Source organism: Orcinus orca, chromosome 4, assembly GCF_937001465.1.
Source record: "Orcinus orca chromosome 4, mOrcOrc1.1, whole genome shotgun sequence".
NCBI classification, from domain to species: domain Eukaryota; kingdom Metazoa; phylum Chordata; class Mammalia; order Artiodactyla; family Delphinidae; genus Orcinus; species Orcinus orca.
The window spans coordinates 10,154,388-10,175,903 of NC_064562.1; the positions used below are offsets into that span (position 1 = coordinate 10,154,388).

The 21,516-nt window shown below is 37.6% G+C and overlaps 1 protein-coding gene and 1 pseudogene across 3 annotated transcripts in view; one reads left to right on the forward strand and one right to left on the reverse strand.

The window, feature by feature from the left end:
• The window catches only part of FAM13A (family with sequence similarity 13 member A), a 354,436-nt gene that overhangs the window by 238,181 nt on the left and 94,739 nt on the right, over nucleotides 1-21,516 (reverse strand). The window lies entirely within an intron of this gene.
• LOC105748358 (glycine cleavage system H protein, mitochondrial-like) lies at nucleotides 10,454-11,122 on the forward strand (annotated as a pseudogene).

Sequence of the window (21,516 nt, forward strand, 5' to 3'; positions counted from 1 at the left end):
ATCACATTGCCCAATCTTGTCCACATACATTATGTGCAAATAGTACGTCCTCAACTAATTATTTCGCAATAAAAAAATCCTGACATGATGAAACATTCCCCCTTATTTAGTTCTTAGGAAAAAAAATTTTTATTGAAAGCAATCACTGGAGGCCAGGTTTAATAACCATTTTAAAAGGTGTAAAAACTTCCAAATGTATTCTGTTCTATTAACGAATCTATTGTGATTGACCTATATTTATTTATATGTTATAAATAAAATATTAGTACAAATGAAGAGTTGGAAGATTGTTTTAAAAGATAACATTCAATAATAAAGCTCCTGGTGGTCCTTCAAGATGGTGGAGGAGTAAGACGTGGAGATCACCTTCCTCCCCACAAATACATCAGAAATACATCTACATGTGGAACAAATCCTACAGAACACCTACTGAATGCTTGCAGAAGACCTCAGACTTCCCAAAAGCCTCAGGAGCAGATTAAATCTCCACAATCATCTTGATGTACCCTGCATCTCTGGAATACCTGAATAGACAAAGAATCATCCCAAAATTGAGGTGGTGGACTTTGGGAGCAACTGTAGACTTGGGGTTTCCTTTCTGCATCTAACTTGTTTCTGGTTTAATGTTTATCTTAGTTTAGTATTTAGAGTTTATTATCATTGGTAGATTTGTTTATTGATTTGGTTGCTCTCTTCCTTTTCCTTTTTTTAAATTAATATATATATTTTTTCCTTTTTCTCTTTTTGTGAGTGTGTATGTGTATGCTTCTTTGTGTGATTTTGTCTGTATAGCGTTGCTTTTACCATTTGTCTTAGGGTTCTGTCTCTCCATTTTTTTTCTTTTAGTATAGTTTGTAGCGCTTGTTATCACTGGTGGATTTTTCTGGTTTGGCTGCTCTATTCTTTCTTTCACTCTTTCTCTTAAATTACTTTTAAGTTAAAAAAATTTTATTTTAATAACTTTATTTTATTTGTTTCTTTTTTCTTTCTTTTTTTCTCCCTTTTCTTCTGAGCCATGTGTCTGACAGGGTCTTGGTGCTCCGGCTGGGTTTCAGGCCTGTGCCTCTGAGGGGGGAGAGCTGAGTACAGGACATTGGACAACCAGAGACCTCCTGGCTCCACACAATATCAAACGGTGAAAGCGCTCCCAGAGATCTCCATCTCAACATTAAGACCCAGCTCCACTCAACGACCAGCAAGCTACAGTGCTGGACACCCTATGCCAAACAACGAGCAGGACAGGAACACAACCCCAACCATTAGCAGAGAGGCTGCCTAAAATCATAAGGTCACACACACGCCAAAACACAACACCGGACGTGGTCCTGCCCACCAGAAAGACAAGATCCAGCCTCATCCACCAGAACACAGGCACCAGTCCCCTCCACCAGGAAGCCTACACAAGCCACTGAACCAAACTTAGTCACTAGGGGTAGGGGCAGACACCAAAAACAATGGGAAATATGAACCTGCAGCCTGTGAAAAGGAGACCCCAAACACAGTAAGTTAAGCAAAATGAGAACACAGAGAAAAACAGAGGATGAAAGAGCAATGCAAAAACCCACCAGACCAAACAAATGAAGAGGATATAGGCGGTCTACCTGAAAAAGAATTCAGAGTAATGATAGTAAAGATGTTCCAAAATATTGGAAATAGAATGGACAATATACAAGAAACATTTAACAAGGACCTAGAAGAACAAACAAACAATGATGAACTACACAATAAATGAAATTTAAAATTCTCTATAATGAATCAATAGCAGAATAACTGAGGCAGAAGAATGGATAAGTGACCTGGAAGATAAAATAGTGGAAATAATTACCACAGAGCAGAATAAAGAAAAAAGAACAAAAAGAACTGAGGGCAGTCTCAGAGACCTCTGGGACAACATTAAATGCACCAACATTTGAATTATAGGGGTCCCAGAAGAAGAAGAGAAAAAGAAAGGGACTGAGAAAATATCTGAAATTATAGGGGTGGGAGGGAGGGAGACAAAAGAGGGAAGAGATATGGGAACATATGTATATGTATAACTGATTCACTTTGTTATAAAGCAGAAACTAACACACCATTGTAAAGCAATTATACTCCAATAAAGATGTTAAAAAAATAAATTATAATTGAAAACTTCCATAATATGGGAAAGGAAACAGTCAATCAAGTCCAGGAAGCACAGAGTCCCATACAGGATAAATCCAAGGAGAAACACTCCAAGACACATATTAATCAAACAATCAAAAATTCAATACAAAGAAAAAATATTAAAAGCAGCAAGGGAAAAGCAACAAATAACATACAAGGGAATCCTCATAAAGTTAACAGCTGATCCTTCAGCAGAAACTCTGCAAGCCAGAAGGAAGTGGCAGGACATATTTAAAGTGATGAAATGAAAAAACCTACAACCAAGATTACTCTACCCAGCAAGGATCTCATTCAGATACGACAGAGAAATTTAAACCTTTACAGACAAGCAAAAGTTAACAGAATTCAGCACCACCAAACCAGCTTTATAACAAATGCTAAAGGAACTTCTCTACGTAGGAAACACAAGAGAAGTAAAAGACCTACAATAAGAAATCCGAAACAATTAAGAAAATGGTAACAGGAACATACATATCAATAATTACCTTAAATGTAAATGGACTAAATACTCCAACCAAAAGACATACAGGCTGAATGTATACAAAAACAAGACCAGTAAATATGCTGTCTACAAGAGACCCACTTCAGACCTAGGGACACACACAGACTGAAAGTGAGGGGATGGAAAAAGATATTTCATGCAAATAGAAATCAAAAGAAAGCTGGAGTAGCAATTCTCGTATCAGACAAAATGGACTTTAAAATAAAGACTATTACAAGAGACAAAGAAGGACACTACATAATGATCAAGGGATCAGTCCAAGAAGAAGATATAACAATGTAAATTTTTATGAACCGAACACAGGAGCACTTCAATACATAAGGTAAATGCTAACAGCCATAAAAGGGGAAATCGACAGTAACACAATCATAGTAGGGGACTTTAACACCCCACTTTCAACAATGGACAGATCATTCAAAATGAAAATAAAAAAAGGAAACACAAGCTTTAAGTGATACATTAAACAAGATGGACTTAATTGATATTTATAGGATATTCCATCCAAAAACAACAGAATACACATTCTTCTCAAGTGCTCATGGAACATTCTCTAGGATAGATCATATCTTGGGTCAGAAATCAAGCCTTGGTAAATTTAAGAAAATTGAGATAATATCAAGTATCTTTTCTGACCACAAAACTATGAGACTAGATATCAATTACAGGGGAAAATCTGTAAAAAATATAAACACATAGGGGCTAAACAATGCACTCCTTAATAACCAAGAGATCACTGAAGAAATTGAAGAGGAAATCAAGAAATACCTAGAAACAAATGACAATGAAAACACAATGACCCAAAACCTATGGGATGCAGAAAGAGCAGTTCTAAGAGGGAGGTTTACAGCAATACAATCCTACCTCAAGAAACAAGAAACATCTCAAATAAAACCTAACCTTACACCTAAAGCAATTAGAGAAAGAAGAACCAAAAAACCCCAAAGTTAGCAGAAGGAAAGAAATCATAAAGATCAGGTCAGAAATAAATGAAAAAGAAATGAAGGAAACAATAGCAAAGATCAATAAAACTAAAAGCTGTTTCTTTGAGAAGATTAACAAAAGTGATAAATCTTTAGCCAGCTCATCAAGAAAAAAAGGGAGAAGACTCAAAACAATAGAATTAGAAATGAAAAAGGAGAAGTAATAACTGACCCTGCAGAAATACAAAGGATCATGAGAGATTACTACAAACAACTATATGCCAATAAAATGGACAACCTGAAAGAAATGGACAAACCCTTAGAAAAGCACAACCTTCCGAGACGGAACCAAGAAGAAATAAAAAATATGAACAGACCAATCACAAGCACTGAAATTGAGACTGTGATTAAAAATCTTCCAACAAACAAGAGCCCAGGACCAGATGGCTTCACAAGCGAATTCTATCAAACACTTAGAGAAGAGCTAACGCCTATCCTTCTCAAACTCTTCCAAAATATAGCAGAGGGAGGAACACTCCCAAACTCATTCTATGAGGCCACCATCACCCTGATACCAAAACCAGACAAAGATGTCACAAAGAAAGAAAACTACAAGCCAGTATCACTGATGAGCATAGATGCAAAAATCCTCAACAAAATACTAGCAAACTGAATCCAACAGCACATTAAAAGGATCATACACCATGATCAAGTGGGGTTTATCCCAGGACTGCAAGGATTCTTCAAAATATGCAAATCAATCAATGTGATACACCATATTAACAAATTGAAGGATAAAATCCATATGAAAATCTCAATAGGTGGAGAAAAAGCTTTTGACAAAATTCAACACCCATTTATGATAAAGACGCTCCAGAAGATAGGCATAGAGGGAACTTTCCTCAACATAATAAAGGCCATATATGACAAACCCACAGCCACCTTCGTTCTCAATGGTGAAAAAAACTGAAAGCATTTCCACTAAGATGAGGAACAAGACAAGGTTGCCCATTCTCACCACTACTATTCAACATAGTTTAGGAAGTTTTAGCCACAGAAATCAGAGAAGAAAATGATATAAACGGAATCCAAGTCGGAAAAGAAGTAAAGCTGTCACTGTTTGCAGATGACATGATACTATACATAGGAAATCCTAAAGATGCTACCAGCAAACTACTTGAGCTAATCAATGAATTTGGTAAAGTAGCAGGATACAACATTAATGCACAGAAATCTGTTGCATTCCTATACACTAATGATGAAAAATCTGAAAGAGAAATTAAGGAAACACTCCCATTTACCACTGCAACAAAAAGAATAAAATACCTAGGAATAAACTTACCTAAGGAGACAAAAGACCTGTATGTAGAAAACTATAAGACACTGATGAAAGAAATTAAAGATGATACAAACAGATGGAGAGATATACCATGTTCTTGGACTGGAAGAATCAACATTGTGAAAATGACTATATGACCCAAAGCAATCTACAGATTCGATGCAATCTCTATCAAACTACCAATGGCATTTTCCTCAGAACTAGAAAAAAATTTTCACAATTTGCATGGAAACACAAAAGGGCCCAAATAGCCAAAGCAACCTTGAGAAAGAAAAAAGGAACTGGAGGAATCAGGCTCCCTGACTTCAGACTATACTACAAAGCTACAGTAATCAAGACAGCATGGTGCTGGCACAAAAACAGAAATATAGAAAAATGGAACAGGAGAGAAAGCCCAGAGATAAACCCACGCACATATGGTCACCTTATTTTTGATAAGGGAGGCAAAAATATACAATGGAGAAAAGACAGCCTCTTCAATAAGTGGTGCTGGGAAAAGTGGACAGCTACATGTAAAAGAATGAAATGAGAACACTCCCTAACACCATACACAAAAATAAACTCAAAATGGGTTAAAGACCTAAATTTAAGGCAGACACTATCAAACTCTTAGAGGAAAACATAGGCAGAACACTGTGACATACATCACAGCAAGATCCTTTTTGACCCACCTCCTAGAGTAATGGAAATAAAAATAAAAATAAACAAATGGGACCTAATGAAACTTAAAAGCTTTTGCACAGCAAAGGAAAACATAAACAAGGCCAAAAGACAACCCTCAGAATGGGAGAAAATATTTGCAAATGAAGAAACTGACAAAGGATTAATCTCCAAAATGTACAAGCAGATCATGCAGCTCAGTATCAAAAAAACAAACAACCCACTCCAAAAATGGGCAGAAGACTAAATAGACATTTCTTCAAAGAAGGTTTACAGATTGCCAACAAACACATGAAAGGATGTTCAACATCACTAATCATTAGAGAAATGCAAATCAAAACTACAGTGAGGTACCGCGTCACACCAGTCAGAATGGCCATAATCAAAATAATAATAATAAAGCTCCTAATGCTTGAGGTGAGGCAATGGAAACAAAATTTTCCAGAATCGTTTTTGTACCTGCAGCCCTTCCACCCACCTCCCTGGCAATGCTTCCCTTCTTAAGAACTAAGATGTTGGTGTTTCCAGGTATTCAATTTATAGTATGTATCTCAGCTTCCATTTTTTCCTTCTCATATTGCAGATTTTATAAACAATACCATTTACTATTAATTCAATTGATGAGTTAATCTTTTCTACTTAAAAGCACTAATAGAACATAAAACTTCCTAAATGAAAGTTCTAGTCTACTATATCAACAATTACCCAACCATGTCTATATAATAATCAATGTTTTAAATAAATTAGAAAAATTTACATCAATTATTTAGAGGTTTTAAAATATCCAGATGATCGATTGGTAACTGAGTTCCCAATCATTTAGTCGGATAACTAATTTTTTAAAAATTTATAATGGATTACTCGATATGTTTCGATCTATTTTAGATACATGGTTTCAACCAAAATAGTGAAAAAGTAACAACTGACTGTTATTAAGGATAGTTATTATTAAACCTACAATGATAAATATCAGATGGAAATTGATATCCTTAAAATGAAGATCGGGATATTGTTATTGTCATTTCCAAGAGTTTTCAAAAAATTTTCCGTGTTATATTAAAACAAAATATGTCCTTAAGTATCTTATAGAAAATCTGTCAGTAGTCTAGAGGTGAGGAGAAAACTGAGGTATAGGGAAAGGTAGATGGTATAGGCAAACCACTACCAGAATTAACAGAGATTAAGTGTTGGTGTCTCAAAGATATTGTTTGTCTGAAAGGCTTACGATCAGAAAGGCTCTAACAGATTCTGGGTGAAGAGCAGTGCCCCAGTTCAAAATCTCACTGAAATTTTCCATGACTCCCATTTTTATACAAGGATGCGGCTGATGTTACAATAGCATATTAATAGCAATGGGTTAATAACGCTCTTCAGCTGTTGTTAAATTGTTAGACCCAGAAGCAGCTAGGGTATCTACGGCATTTCAGATAACCTGCTTTAGACAGAAGAGCTAAAACATGACAAGACACACAGAGGGAAGCGGGGCTCACGCACAGAGGTGGAAGCCCTCTGCCCGTTCCTCTGCTGTGCTGGAAAGTGGCAGGGACCATGGGCTGAGAGCCAGAGCAACGGTGCCCCTGAGCTGCTGCTGCCACTTATTACACTTGTCACCTGGGCACTGAACCTCTCTGGAAACTTTCTCATTTTCAAAATCTGAGTTTTGTCCTGAATGGTATCTTGGATCTCTTCCATTTCTGTAATTGTACTTTTCCGAAGAAGTATACTGATGAGGTGAGGTGAGTGTAGACTCCCGTTGGCTTTAGAGCACCAGTGACTGGACAGAAGAGCAGGTATGCATGTGAGTTCTACCAACATTAACAAAACATGGGGGATTTTGTAGACACTCAACTTTACCACCAGTTCTCGTTTTAAAGCAGGAGGGGAGAAATCTCATTTTTCATTTAAAGGGTTAATTTCAGGGCCTTACCTACAGAAACTTCTCATTGAGCAGGAACTATCACTCCTGGTCCTAGGCTTGGTTATAAACTTTATACCCACCGAAAGTGATTAGGATCAGAATGGTAGCAACTTGCATGGCTCATGTCACTTTTAGTCATTTTTCATCATTTCCTCCCCTGCTCCTTCAGGTCCTGTGACATAACAACACATCTTCAACCTCAGAGCTTCTACTCATGATGTATGATTTTTTCTGGAAAGTCTTTCCTCTCTTTCTTCACTTAGTAAAGTCTATTTATCTTCTAGGGTTCAACTAAGCTGTGGCCTCCACCTCCATCAAAATTAACTGCCTCTTCCTTATCCTCACGAAATTCATTTCATCTTCTATCATAGCATTTATAAGTGTCTGTTTTGTATCATAATTTGCTATGAAGGTATTTCTCTGCATTACACTGTAAGTATCTTAAGGGCAGGCAGTCTGTCCAAATCATCTTGAATTTCCAACAGAGGCTGCTACTACACACGGCTAAGAACTAAAAAATCTGCATACTCCAAGAAGCAGAATTGGTCTTTACAGTTCACTTTCAATTTAATTAAAAGTTACTTTCCACTTTTCAGTTATAAGGTGAATAAGTTCTGGGGATCTAATGGACAGCTTGGTGATTATAGTTAAAAATACTGTATTTTATACTTGACAGTTGCTGAGAAAGTAGATCTTACCTGTTCTCACCACAAAAAAAATGGTAATTATGTGACGTGATGGAGGTGTTAACTAACGCTATGGTGGTAATGATTTTGAAAAATTTAAATATATCAACACATTGTACACCTTAAATTTACAAATGTTATATGCCAATTACATCTCAATATAGCTGGGAAAAAATTAAGTGTCAATGGCACCAAAAAAAATTAATTTCCTCTTTGTATATAAATGTACCACATATGCTTGTAGTGTATAGTATAAAATATAGTGTAAAGAATATACCCAAATGTTGTTACTGTCAGCATCAGAATAAATAGCATTTAGGATGCATCTCATCTCCAATGGGAAGAGACACTCCCCAAATCAGCAAGTTACAGGCAAAAGCAGCCATTTTCAATCTAGATAATGCCTGGGTTGGAACAACTGGAATGCTTCCAAATGGGCTAATGAAACACTGGCAAGGCCTTCAGGGAACTAAATACCAAGAAACATATGGTCCTTACCAAGAGCTCATCCTGTAATGGTACTGAAAATAAAAGTAAAACTTGAATCCTTCATTACTCCAGTATCAATCCCGTTTCAGGACCCAGTAGGGGTACATAACACTGGTTATCAAAAGAGTACGAAAACCTCTCAGAGTCTCAAAATCATCCTTATAATAGTTTGAAAGGAACTGTTTCAATATTATGCCCAGCTTCATGGTATCTGACAGCAGTCTAGCTATTACCTGACAAGAGTCTCATGAATCCTAGCTAAAACATGGTGAAAATGTAAAGAAGATGACCATCTTATCCTTGTTTTATTCTGTGCTACGTGTAGACACGTGTGCTTTAGTCTAAGCCTTTAGCCCACTGAATACTTCAGAAGTTTCTTCAAGTAGCAAACGTGACTAACTCAAATCTTAACTCCTTGTTTCCTCCTTTTTTAAAAATTGTCGTAAAGGCACATAACGTAAAATTGACCGCCTTAAGCATTTTTAAGTGTAGAGGTTCAGTATAAGTATACCCACATTGTTGTGAAACAGATCTCCAAAACTTTCACCTTGCAAAACTGAAACTCTATAGCCATTAAACAACTCCCCTCTTCCTGTCCCCCCAGCCCCTAGCAACCAACATTCTACTTTGTTTCTATGAATTTGACTATTTTAAATACCTCATGTAAGTGTAATCATACAAGTATTTATCTTTCTGTGGGCTTATTTCACATGGGCATAATGTCCTTTAAGGTATGTATTCACATGGGCATCATGTCCTTTAAGTTCACTCATGTTGTCACAAACGACAGAACATCCTTCCTTTTTAAGGTTGCGTATTCCCTTGTATGTATATGCCACATTTTGTTTATCCATTCATCCACTGAAGGACGCTTGGGTTGCTTCTGCCTCTTGGCTAGCGTGCCTTGCCTCTTTCTACACAGAAGTGTTAAACAGCAACCAAGGGTTTAAACAGCGGGACAAGAAAGAACGGAATAAGAATAACGCACAAATTCTGAAGTCAGCCTTAACCCAACCAAAGGGAGCCAAAATGTCTGGAAATGACATAAACACAAAAGTTAAAAAATAAAATGTTAGACTTGCTGGATTTATCTGACCTACCTACAACTAAGCCAAAGTGGGGCTTAAGAGAAGCCAAAACAAGACAACTCAGTTCGTACGACACATAAAACCTTATGAGGTACTATATTTCTTATACTACAGCCAAAGCATTTTGTTGATTTTCAGAAAAGGTAAATACTTTATGAGTAGCAAAAATGAAAACTGATTCACGACCATGAACTAACTTAACTCCTCTTATCTGTTTCTTTTGGGCAGTCCAGAGGAACACAGGAGAACGCTAGTGTTCAAAAAGAGCTACCATACTTTTTCTAAGCACTAAACTGTCAGCTATCCATCCATCCGTAAATCCAACCATTCATCCATCCACCAAAGTATGGGAAGCTAGGCAAGGCACTGACACTTCTGAGATGGGGAGATGGGATTCCTGCCCTAAAGAAGTTTACAAGTGGAATCTCGGGAGGAGTCGGGAAGAAGCAAATGTCAACAGGCTTAAACAGCTATCCAAGAGGGGCCGCAAAGCAGAAGCATGTTCAAAATGCTACGACAGCTGTAAGCATAGCAGTTGTTACTCGTTCTTCCCATCACCACCATTTTCTTCTTTTCTGGCTCTGATTTTCTTGATTCAGATCCCATCAGGATACCGGTCTGCCAGTCAAAATTAAAGAAACTCCAAAGTGCTTCTTTAATACCCCTCACAGATTTGTGACTTTCACAAAGAGTTTCTGAAGACTGGATGCTGCTCAGTCTTTTTCCTTTCAATGCTGGTGGCAGCAGAGCAGCAGGTAAAAGCCCTCTCTTAAGTTCAAGGCAAGTTCAGAACACGCACATAATCTATCTGCATACAGGCAGTTCCCAAGTAGTACACAACTGTGCTCTAAAAATTCGCGTTGCAAATCAGTCAGCTAGAATACAGAACATATTCTCTCATAAGGAAAGGAGAGAGGAAGCGTGGCCCGGAGAACAGGGCGCCGCGAGCCAGCGGCACCCTGCCCGGCGGCCTTGGGGGCTGTGCACCGGCCCCGCTCTGCTGTCGCTGCGGAAATTCAGACCAGCACGAACGCGTAACAACAGAAAGCGGTGCTGGAACCGTGCACACCAGCAATTTTGCACGGAAGCTTTGGGAGATGTTGTTTACTGTAGTCTGCCTGTAGTTGGGACAGAATTGAACAAACAAGAGGAATCTGGTGCTTTGGAAAGTGTGGAAGCGTCTAGTGAACTCTATTCTCCTCTAACAGAAGTAACTGAAATTTATGAAGCTCTAGCAGAAAATCCAGGACTTGTCAACAAATCTTGTTATGCAGAGGGTTGGCTGATCAAGATGACACGGAGGAACCCTTCAGAACGAGATGAACGAATGAGTGAAGAAGCATATGAGAAACATTTAACATCTATTGAGGAGTGAAAATGGAACCCCTGAATAAACTACTTTGAAACAACTTAACCTAGCATAGTTATCTTAAGTTAGGGGTGGATAGATTTTTAAAAAGCAACTTTTGGCAAAAGAAACTACTTGCAACCATGATTCCTGAAGAAAATACCCCTTAACTTCCTAATGACTTCAGGTAAACACTATGCATCTTTTTCACAGCACCCTATGATTTTCAGGCTAGTCTCCAGTTATAATATTCAGAATTCCTGAAATTATCTGTGGTAAAACTAGTTATAAAAATTATGTAATTCAAGGATAACATTGCCTTATATAATATTGTAATTTGCTTACAGCCACCCCTGGTTTGGGTCAAAATACTCAACGATCCTCCCGCTGGAAATGAGTGGCAGTGGAGGAAAGTTTGTTAGTTGTATAGTGTCCGATGAAGACCATTACTACCTTAATTTTGCAATATACTGTGTTTGCCGGTGTTCTTTTTATACAGTGAAGCAACAGTCCTGCAGGAAAATAAACGGTTTAATAATAAAATATTCAACCTATTAAAAAAAAAAAGTAAGCATGGTATTTAGGTTCTGACGTCACCCTCCAAAATCAATTTAACACATAAATAAGATTTACATTACTCACAACATAAACAAGAGTAGAAAAGCAACAGTAGCACTGTGTGTCAAAATATATTTTTGTGAATTTTTTCAGGAACCTGAAAAAAGCAACAGAAAGAATAATAAGTAGTAGAAGTGGTAGAAAAAGAACTTTTATTGAACACTTACTATGTGTTGGACACTATGCAAAGCACTTTGAATTCACGATCTGATTTAATCCTCACAACAATCTTAGGAGGAGGGTGTTGCTATAACGTCTGTTAGACATAACGGAATATTAGTCAAAGTGGGAAAAAAAAAGACACAGGACACCACATACTGTATGATTCTATTTCTACACAATATCCAAAAAAGGAAGATTTATAAAGACGGTAGATTAATGGCTGCCTGGAGGTTGGGTTAACGGTAAAGTAGACATGAGGGGTCTTATGGGAGGTGTAAAAACACGTTCCAAAACTGATTTGGTGACGGTTACACCACTCAGAAAAGTTACCAAGCATCACTCAATTGTACACTTGAAATGGGGGAATTTTATGATATGCAAAAATATATCTCAAAGAAGCTATTATTAAAAAAAAAAAGATGGAGAAACATAGGCTTAAAGTTTAAGGAATTTACCCAAGGTCACTACATAAGTTTCCTACTGCTGTAACCAATTACCACAAACTTAGTGGCTTAAAACAACACAAATTTCTTATCCTACAGCTCTGGAGGCCAGAAGTCCAAAGTGGGTCTCACTGGGGTAAAATCAAGGGGTCAGCAAGGCTGCATTCCCTCCGGGACAGAATCAGCTTCCTCACCCTTCTGGCTTCTAGAGGCCACTTGTATCCCTCAGCTGGGGGCCTCTTCTTGCATTACTCTGACCTCTCCTTCTGTCATGACAGCTCCTTCTCTGACCCTCCTGCCTCCCTCTTCTAAGGGCCTTTGTGATTGCACTGGGCCAACCCAGGCAACCCAGCAAATCTTCCCATCGTAAGATCTTTTCCTTAACCATAGCTGCAAAGTCCCTTTCCCCATATAAAGTAACATATTCACTGGTTCCAGGACTAGCATATGGACAACTGTGACGGCAAATTCTTCTCTCCACTGCAGTCACTTCTCTAGGCAGGTTTAAAACCAAATCCAAACCCAGGCATCTGAGTCCCTTGCTGGAGCACCATATTCCTACGCCCCACTGTACACAGTAGAAGCCGCCAGGCCCACAGCAAGAAGGCCCCGGGACAGCTCTGGAAATGTCTTCCCCAAATACCCTAGACACTGAGAAAGAAAGGATTCTGGGGTCTTAAAAACACATCTCACATTCCAGAGTTCTAGGGGCAGTCATCTCAAATACTAAGTGGTTGGCAATTCATATGCATGGAAATACCTACACAAGACAAGAGCAATCTCCCACCTCCCTGCAGGACATAAGTGAAAATGCTGCAGGAAGTCCTTTAGGAAAATAAACTATCAGTTATTGTCTTTCTGCCTCTCTTGCTTTATTTTTTTTTTTTTTAATAAACAACACAATTTTCAACATCCCAAGGCCTGTTTGATTTTTGAGTGAGAGAGACAGTTTAAAAATTTGTATCCTAGTTCTGAGTGGAAGTGTACCTGAAGATATTAAAAAAACTGATGATTCAGTTCAACTATAAAACAATAGAGAGAGAAAAACAGAGGGATAAAAGCCAGCCTGCCCAAATGATCAGAAAAAATCCTTTGGTTTTGTTCCCTGAATATCACCTGCTTCAAAGGAAGACAATATACACAAAAGAGCAAAACAGTAAACGATTCCTTTTCTACAACAACAAAGGTATTAAGATGACTAACTTGAGTACTCTCATGGAGAGAGAAGAATGAAGGAAGTAGCAGGTAGGAAGAAACATACAGAGGTATCCCCAATACATTTAATTTTATTTTCTTTAATAATAACTTCCTTATCATGATTATTAGAACATTTTAAAAGTAGAATACTCATCTTGATACACCTTGATATATTATCACATTCTTTAATCAGTTGCCTGGCCAGACCTATCTCTAATCCTCTATTGCTGATTTTCTGAATTTTTTTTTTCAACATGGCTTTCCCAATTCCCTTTTTAACCTACAACCCAAATGTAGGGTTTCTTGCTAAGTGTAGGCATTGTCTCTTGTAAAACTGCTTCCTGAAAAAATTTACAGGATTATTGTGGAACACATATGTAACAATTTACATTGTAAACCAGAAGTGTGCAAGTTGTAACACAAGGAACAGTTACTAACTGAAGAACACAAATGCTAGTGAGAAGAAACTTTATGAAGAAACTTGAACAAAACTGTACTTCTTATGGAAATTGATGAACTTCCTCGTTAAGTAGCACAAAAAGTACATCTGTACTAATTATTAAAACTTCTTTAAGGAGGCCCCCCTCTTACAGTTGTATTCCAAAGTTCACTTTAAGTCAGTTTTAGAATTCAGAATACGCTTTCTGATAAACACAGTGATCAACTGGTGATTTAACTCCAAATTAGCCTAGAGCAACTGATATAACCCAAAGAATTTTTGAAATAGAAAAACCAAAAAATAGAAAATAATATAGTTGGAATGAACATTTTGAAACAAAACACCCGTTTTAAAAATAAAAGAGCAGTTATGTTTTACCTAAAACGCATTCATTCATTTAACATGTAATGTCAATACCTACATCTGCCAAGAATGGGGAAACATCAAAACAAATTATTGGGCTTCCCTGGTGGCGCAGTGGTTAGGTATCTGCCTGCCAGTGCAGGGGACACAGGTTCAAGCCCTGGTCCAGGAAGATCCCACAGGCGGAGGAGCAACTAAGCCCACGAGCCACAACTACTGAAGCCTGTGCACCCAGAGCCCGTACTCCGCAACAAGAGAAGCCACTACGATGAGAAGCCCGCGCACTGCAACGAAGAGTAGCCGCCGCTCGTAGCAACTAGAGAAAGCCCGCGCGCATCAACGAAGACCCAACGCAGCAAAAAAAAAAAAAAAAAAAATTCAGCATTTGCACAGTTTTCCAGAGGGGAAAGAAAGGAGGTGGGAAAAACACTGGGAATCAGAGTTTCCAAGATTGGGAGTTTAAATGCAAACTGCGTAAGGAGTGGGCTGCTGGGGGAGGCTTCAGGGTGGCGGGAACAAGGGGTTACTGGGCTGTATCACCAAGGAGTCGTTGCTATTTGAGTGTGTGTACATAAATACATATGTCTATATATGTGTCAATCATGAAAGAGTCATCTAAAAACTATGTAGATTTTAATTTTATGACATAACTAGCAGTCACTGGAACATTTATGGGATATACACCATTCACTCATAGCAATCAGCCTTTCTGGACCTTTCTGGCCACTGAAGTGTGAGTGGTAACGTTCTAAAATTGAAAACCACCTAAATATTCATCAAAAGCGAATACAGCAAATTATAAAGCATAAAGGAATACTACAATAACTGTTACAACTGGTGTATAGATTAATGTTTGCTGACATGGAAAGATGTTCATGGCATCTTTATCATCTAGATGATACAGTTAGTAACAGAATAGCAAGCATGACTAGTTCTTTTATGTCAAATGCCTTTAAATTTCTGTGTAGAGATTTCTAAAAGGATGTTCAGAAAAATGTGAAGAGCAATGGGTCACTGGGTAATTTTTGCTTTTTCTTTTTGCCCTTTTGGGTAGTATTTTAGTTACCTAACAAGGAGAGAGTATCATTTTAATGGAATAATGTTACTTAAAAACATTTTAGAGTGATGAGAGTATATGCTTCTGTGAAGCTTAGCAATCTGATAGCAGTATCATTTCCTCACCCAGACCAAACAAACAACATTTAATAAGCTGGTTTTATTCTACAGCAACACGTTGGCCACCCAGAGAGAGATTACTAATACTCTTAACAGTTTCATTTGAAACCTTTTTCTTAGAGATGAGAGGATAATTTCACCTCAGTGCTGACACCTAGAAAAACAATTTTCATTAGTAAAAAGCCATTACTAAACATCAAACTATATACTTTACATAAATAATTTCTATGAAAAAGTAAACAACATACTATGTGAAAGATAAGAAAGCCTCTTCTACCTGTGAGTAACAAGCGGAATTCCTTCAGGTGACTCTTTTGGAATGTATTTAACCAGTATACTCTTAGCTCGACTAAATTAAAATCAGTCCCCTGAAAATTAATTATATACCAAAGTTTCATTACACAGTATGTTTAACCTTAAAAAATATATGCCTTTACTGAATAAGTAATGTTGATGGGTGAGTGTATCCTTTCTACCTCCACAGGGTGATAGCAAATTTCCCTAGAATAATAAGACGATGACCAGGGTTTCTTTTCAAAAGTTTTCTTTTAAAAAACATAATTATATTTCATAGTTCCTTGTTTATCTGTTTGAGGGACCAAACAGTCTTGTTAGTTGGTGCTAAAATGTATAGATGAGATGGTAGGATACTTATCGTTTGAAACAGATCGCACCGACATGAAGGGTATTTCAAGCATGCAGACACCCACATTTACTTAATAGGGACAAGCAGTAGATGAGTGATCTGATGGCGAGCCAATGAATAAATGAGGGCTGAGTTTAAACTGTTTGGTGTACAGTACAATCCTCGGGCAGGTCCCATTGAACAGTAGCACCAATGAAGAAGAGAAGCTGTAAACAACTTCCCCTTCGCCAGAAAACTCAGTAGGTTTGACTTGCATTCAACACAAACAAAAACTTCCTGAACGGTCAACAAGAAATGAAAGTAGCTGCAACCTGTCTACCTAGTTAGGCAACAGGATGTAGTGAGGGACTGCACTTGCATATCTTCCAGCTAGAGAACAACTAGAACAGTTAATTGAATGAATATGTAAACAGTCAGTTCGATCCAACAAATATTTACTAAGCACTTACTGTTTTCTTTGTCAGTGGGAAGTGCTTCAGACAATGCCAAGATAAAAGGCAAGATAGTCCCTGCCCTAAAGGAGCTTATATAATAGCGTGAAGGGGAAGAAAATTATGTATCATAATTAATAGACTATTTCCATAGGAAAGGTACAAACCGGCATAATTACCAGAGTATTTTCATAAGATACGTACAGACTGGTACAAGCTGACACAAGGTACGAACAAGAGTTAAGCATTATGTGTTTTGGCGAGTGATTTGTCTGTTTAGGAGCTAAAAAGTATTATCATTAGGAAAGGTCTTCTAGGGGAAGTGGCATTTGATATAGGACTTAAGTCTGGATAACATCATTAGTACAACTACATTCTTCCAGAACCTCTTTTACAGAGCACACCAGCTAGTAAGCATAGTGAGTTACAAAACTAACATGCACTCTGATTTAGGTGGTTTCCAAACTGGACTGCTATTTATTAAAACCAAATTAAATAGATTATTAGTGCAGTTTAGATTAATTCTGGGTAATTGCTTTTCCTCAAATAATTAAGCATTAAACTCGTGTGGGCTCCATCATCCCTCCCCTCCTTTACCTAGATTATTAGAAACAGAATTCATCCTTCATATTCATTCACTCAACAAATACGCACTGGGGGTCTATTATGTGCTGGGCATTGTGTGCTAGGCATTGGCACCAAACAAGACAAAAGTGAAGTTTTCACCTGTCCCCTCTCACATCTGGCCTTTTTCCTGCAACAGTCAAAGAATTACAGCATTAGGGGGACCATCAGTGATCCTTCTGCCTAGAGGTTGAGCTATATCTTCATATGCCCAACAAAAAAGCTATTTATTTTTCCATCTAATTTATTATCTGCTTTATTACTAATTATAGGATGTAGGTTCAACTAAAGTTGAATCCCCGACATTCAGTTACAATATTCGTTATTTTTAGTCCATCCTGACTTGTGATATTCTATGTTAAAAGGAATCACATTAGTGCTTCTTCCAATGAACTACAAAGAAAAAAAAAATGCTTATAAAGTTAATCAGAAATGTTACATTGAATTAAGCATCATGGGCCTATCTCTAATACATGCAAAACAAAACACTGCAGTTACTAAAGTAGAACCTAAACTTTTAACCTACTAGAAAATCATCATCCTTTCTCTTCAGTATTCTCCAACTCAGTACCTTGTTTTTCACTCTAGGGCCCTTGTTGTGTTTTCTAATTACAGTGTAGAAGTCAAGAATTCAAACTCTGAGCCTTGTATCCAGGTTTAAATCTTGGCTCTCTATATTACTAGCTGCATGACATTGTATAAGTTACTTAACCTACGTGTGTCTCTTTCCTCATTTGTAAATTTGGGATAACATTACCCAATTTATGGGGTTGTTGTTAGGATTAGATGAATATATGTAATTTGGTTAGAACAGTGCCTGACACCTAAGAAACACTGTTACCTGTGACTATTATTGTAATTATTATTTATTTGCACAGTGTTTTTGTCTGTTTCCTTCCACAAAAACATAAGCTCACTGAGGGTAGGCAGCATGTCTCTCCGGTTCATCCACTATATATCTGATGCACAGTACATGCCTATGACAGGATGTGCTCAATAAAAGTCAGTGAATGAATATAATCTCATTCCTTTCCAAAATCTACTTGATTTTTTTTTATAGGCACTTCCTCCAATACCACCAGTATTTCCTATGTAACCATCTCCAGTTTAGACAGACTGTACCAAATTCCCTTATTAGAGCTTTTATCAGTAAGTTCTATGTTAACATTTTAACTATTCTAGAGGGTTAGCTACGAATACTGTCAAGTCTTCACATTTATCTTAATTTATAGCATGAGCCCTCTGTGAGATGATGTCTAAGTGGCGTGCCTTATCTCTGCTCATTATAGAAATGAGAGACATTTCCATCTGACTTGTAACGTGGGAAAGAATAATGGAAAGAAAAATCAGTGGGACAAGCGTTGGGCCGACACAACTTTAGGAAGAGCAAACCAAACTCCAACCAACAGTCAGTTAGTCCCACTATGGGCAGGAGGTGGGTAAGCGGGGTGAAGGGAAGGAAGATTCTTTTAGAGACTGCAAATCAGTTGATACTCAGTTGTTACCAAGAGTTTTACGCTGCCACATGGAGGGGATTGGCTGAGTGACAGAGTCCATGGCGGTGTAGGTCTTTGCTCTCCACAATTAAGTCCACTGCATACTTACTTTTCCTGTTCATTCCTTTCAGAGGAGGGGCCATTATGCCTGTGCTATTGACTAAAGGTTTGTTGACTCAAGGTGGGAGGTTGTCTGGGTCCAATGGCCCAGAAGGGCTGATAGTGAGAATTACCTGCAGCATCTGATACAACACACATACAGGACACACCTTTCTAAAGTTTCAACTTCACACCACTTCTAAACAATCGGGAAGCAGGGGGCAGACAACCAGCGTCCCCAACATAGCAAGTATAAAAATACCAGGGTCAGAAGCAACGTAAATCTGATTCTTTGAAAAAGCTTTCAAATTTTCTCTTGGCTCTGACCTAGAATCAAGCCGTGATGAAGTGAGGATACAGTAATTACTTATTCCACAATGAAACATTTTGTTTTGAGTTGATTCATTCACTTGGCAGTTGTTCTCAGTCTTTTTTTTTCTGCCTGATGTGCATCAGAGGATATACAGTTCTTTTCTTAACAGCAGGTGAATCACTGACTTAATTTCCAAAGGTATTTTGGAGGTTTTAATCCTGTCCCAACCTCTTCCCATTTTTTTTCATATTTCTTACCTCATGTTCCTGCCCTTTTCAAAAAATACAAATATACAAACAGCTCATGCAGCCCTGTGTCAAAAAAAAACAAACAAACCAAACAACCCAATCAAAAAATGGGAAGAAGATCTAAATAGACATGTCTCCAAAGAAGACATACATATGGCCAAAAAGCACATGAAAAGATGTTCATCATTGCTAATTATTAGAGAAATGCAAATCAAAACTACAATGAGGTATCACCTCACACCAGTCAGAATGGCCATCATCAAAAAATCTACAAACAATAAATGCTGGAGAGGGTGTGGAGAAAAGGGAACCCTCCTACACTGCTGGTGGGAATGTAAATTGGTACAGCCACTACGGAGAACAGTACGGAGCTTCCTTAAAAAACTAAAAATAGAGCTACCATATGATCCTGCAATCCCACTCCTGGGCATATACCTGGAATAAACCATAATCCAAAAAGATACACACACCCCAATGTTCTCTGCAGCACTATTCACAATAGCCAGGACATGGAAGCAGCCTAAATGTCCATTGAGAGAGGAATGGATAAAGGAGATGTGGTACATATATACAATGGGATATCACTCAGTCATAAAAAAGAATGAAATAATGCTATTTGCAGCAACATGGATGGACCTAGAGATTATCATACTAAGTCAGACAAAGACAAATATCATATGATATCATTCATGTGTAGAATCTAATTTTAAAAAATGATGATACAAATGAACTTATTTATACAAGAGAAACGGACTTACAGATATGGAAAACAAACTTACGGTTACCAAAGGGGAAACGTGGGGGCGAGGGGAGGGGATAAATCAGGAGCTTGGGATGAATAGACACACACTACCTATATAAGATAGATAACCAACAAGGACATACTGTATAGCAGAGGAAATTCTACTCAATATTCTCTGATAACCTATATGAGAAAAAATCTAAAAAAGAATGAATAAATGTACATGTATAACTGAATCACTTCGCTGTACACCTGAGACTAACACAACATTGTAAATCAACTATACTTCAATAAAATTAAAAAAAGGAAAAAGAAGGAAAAAAAAAGAAAGACTAGTTTTTTTCCACTGATGTGAACTTCCAGGTCTTCGCACAATGACTGTAAAGAGCTCTAAAAAATCCAACCATACTGGATTGTTTAATGCATTAATACTGTCTTCATCTGTGTACATATATGATTACATCTGTTATAAAGTTAAAGAAAATTGTTCAGAAAAAAAAGATATGGTACATATATACAATGGAATATTAGCCATAAAAAGGAATGAAATCATGCCACTTGAAGCAACATGGATGGACCTAGAGATTATCATGTTAAGTGAAGTAAGTCAGAAAGAGAAAGACAAATATCATACATCACCTATACGGAACATAAAATACAACACAAATGAGCATATTCTATGAAACAGAAACAGACTCACGGACACAGAAAACAGACTTGTGGTTGGCAAGGGGGAAAGGGGGTGGGGAGGGATGGACTGGGAGTTTGGGATTAGCAGACGCAAACTATTATATACAGGATGGATAAACATCAAGGTCTTACTGTGTAGCACAGAGAACTATATTCAATATCCTGCAATAAACCATAATGGAAATGAACATGAAAAAGAATGTGTGTGTGTATATAAATCACTTTGCTATACAGCAGAAATTAACACTGTAAATCAACTATACTTCAATAAAATTAGAAAGAATATATATATATATATATATATATATATATATATATATATATATATATATATAAAACCACAAATAAAGCCCATTTTACAGATGGGGAAACAGACTCAGAAAAGTTAAGGAAACTTCCCTAGGGCCCTACAGTCAGTAAATGGCAGAGCTTGGATCTAAATCCAGTCCGTCTGGCACTGGAGTTTACGCTCTGAAGTACTTTCTAACCTGTTCGTGATTTTTTTCTTTGCTGGGATGAATTCTCGTACTTCGGATCTCAGCGTAAATGTCACCTCAACAGAATGGCCATCTCTGATTCCCTAATCAAAAGTAGCCATCCAGTCCCTTGCTGTTATATCACCCTCTCCTTAGCCATGAAACAGTGCCTGTCACAGAGCAGCACAATAAATATTTGCTGAATGAACAAGGATTAAGAAAAGTTTGTTACAATTACTAGAATTTTGGAGCCGTAAG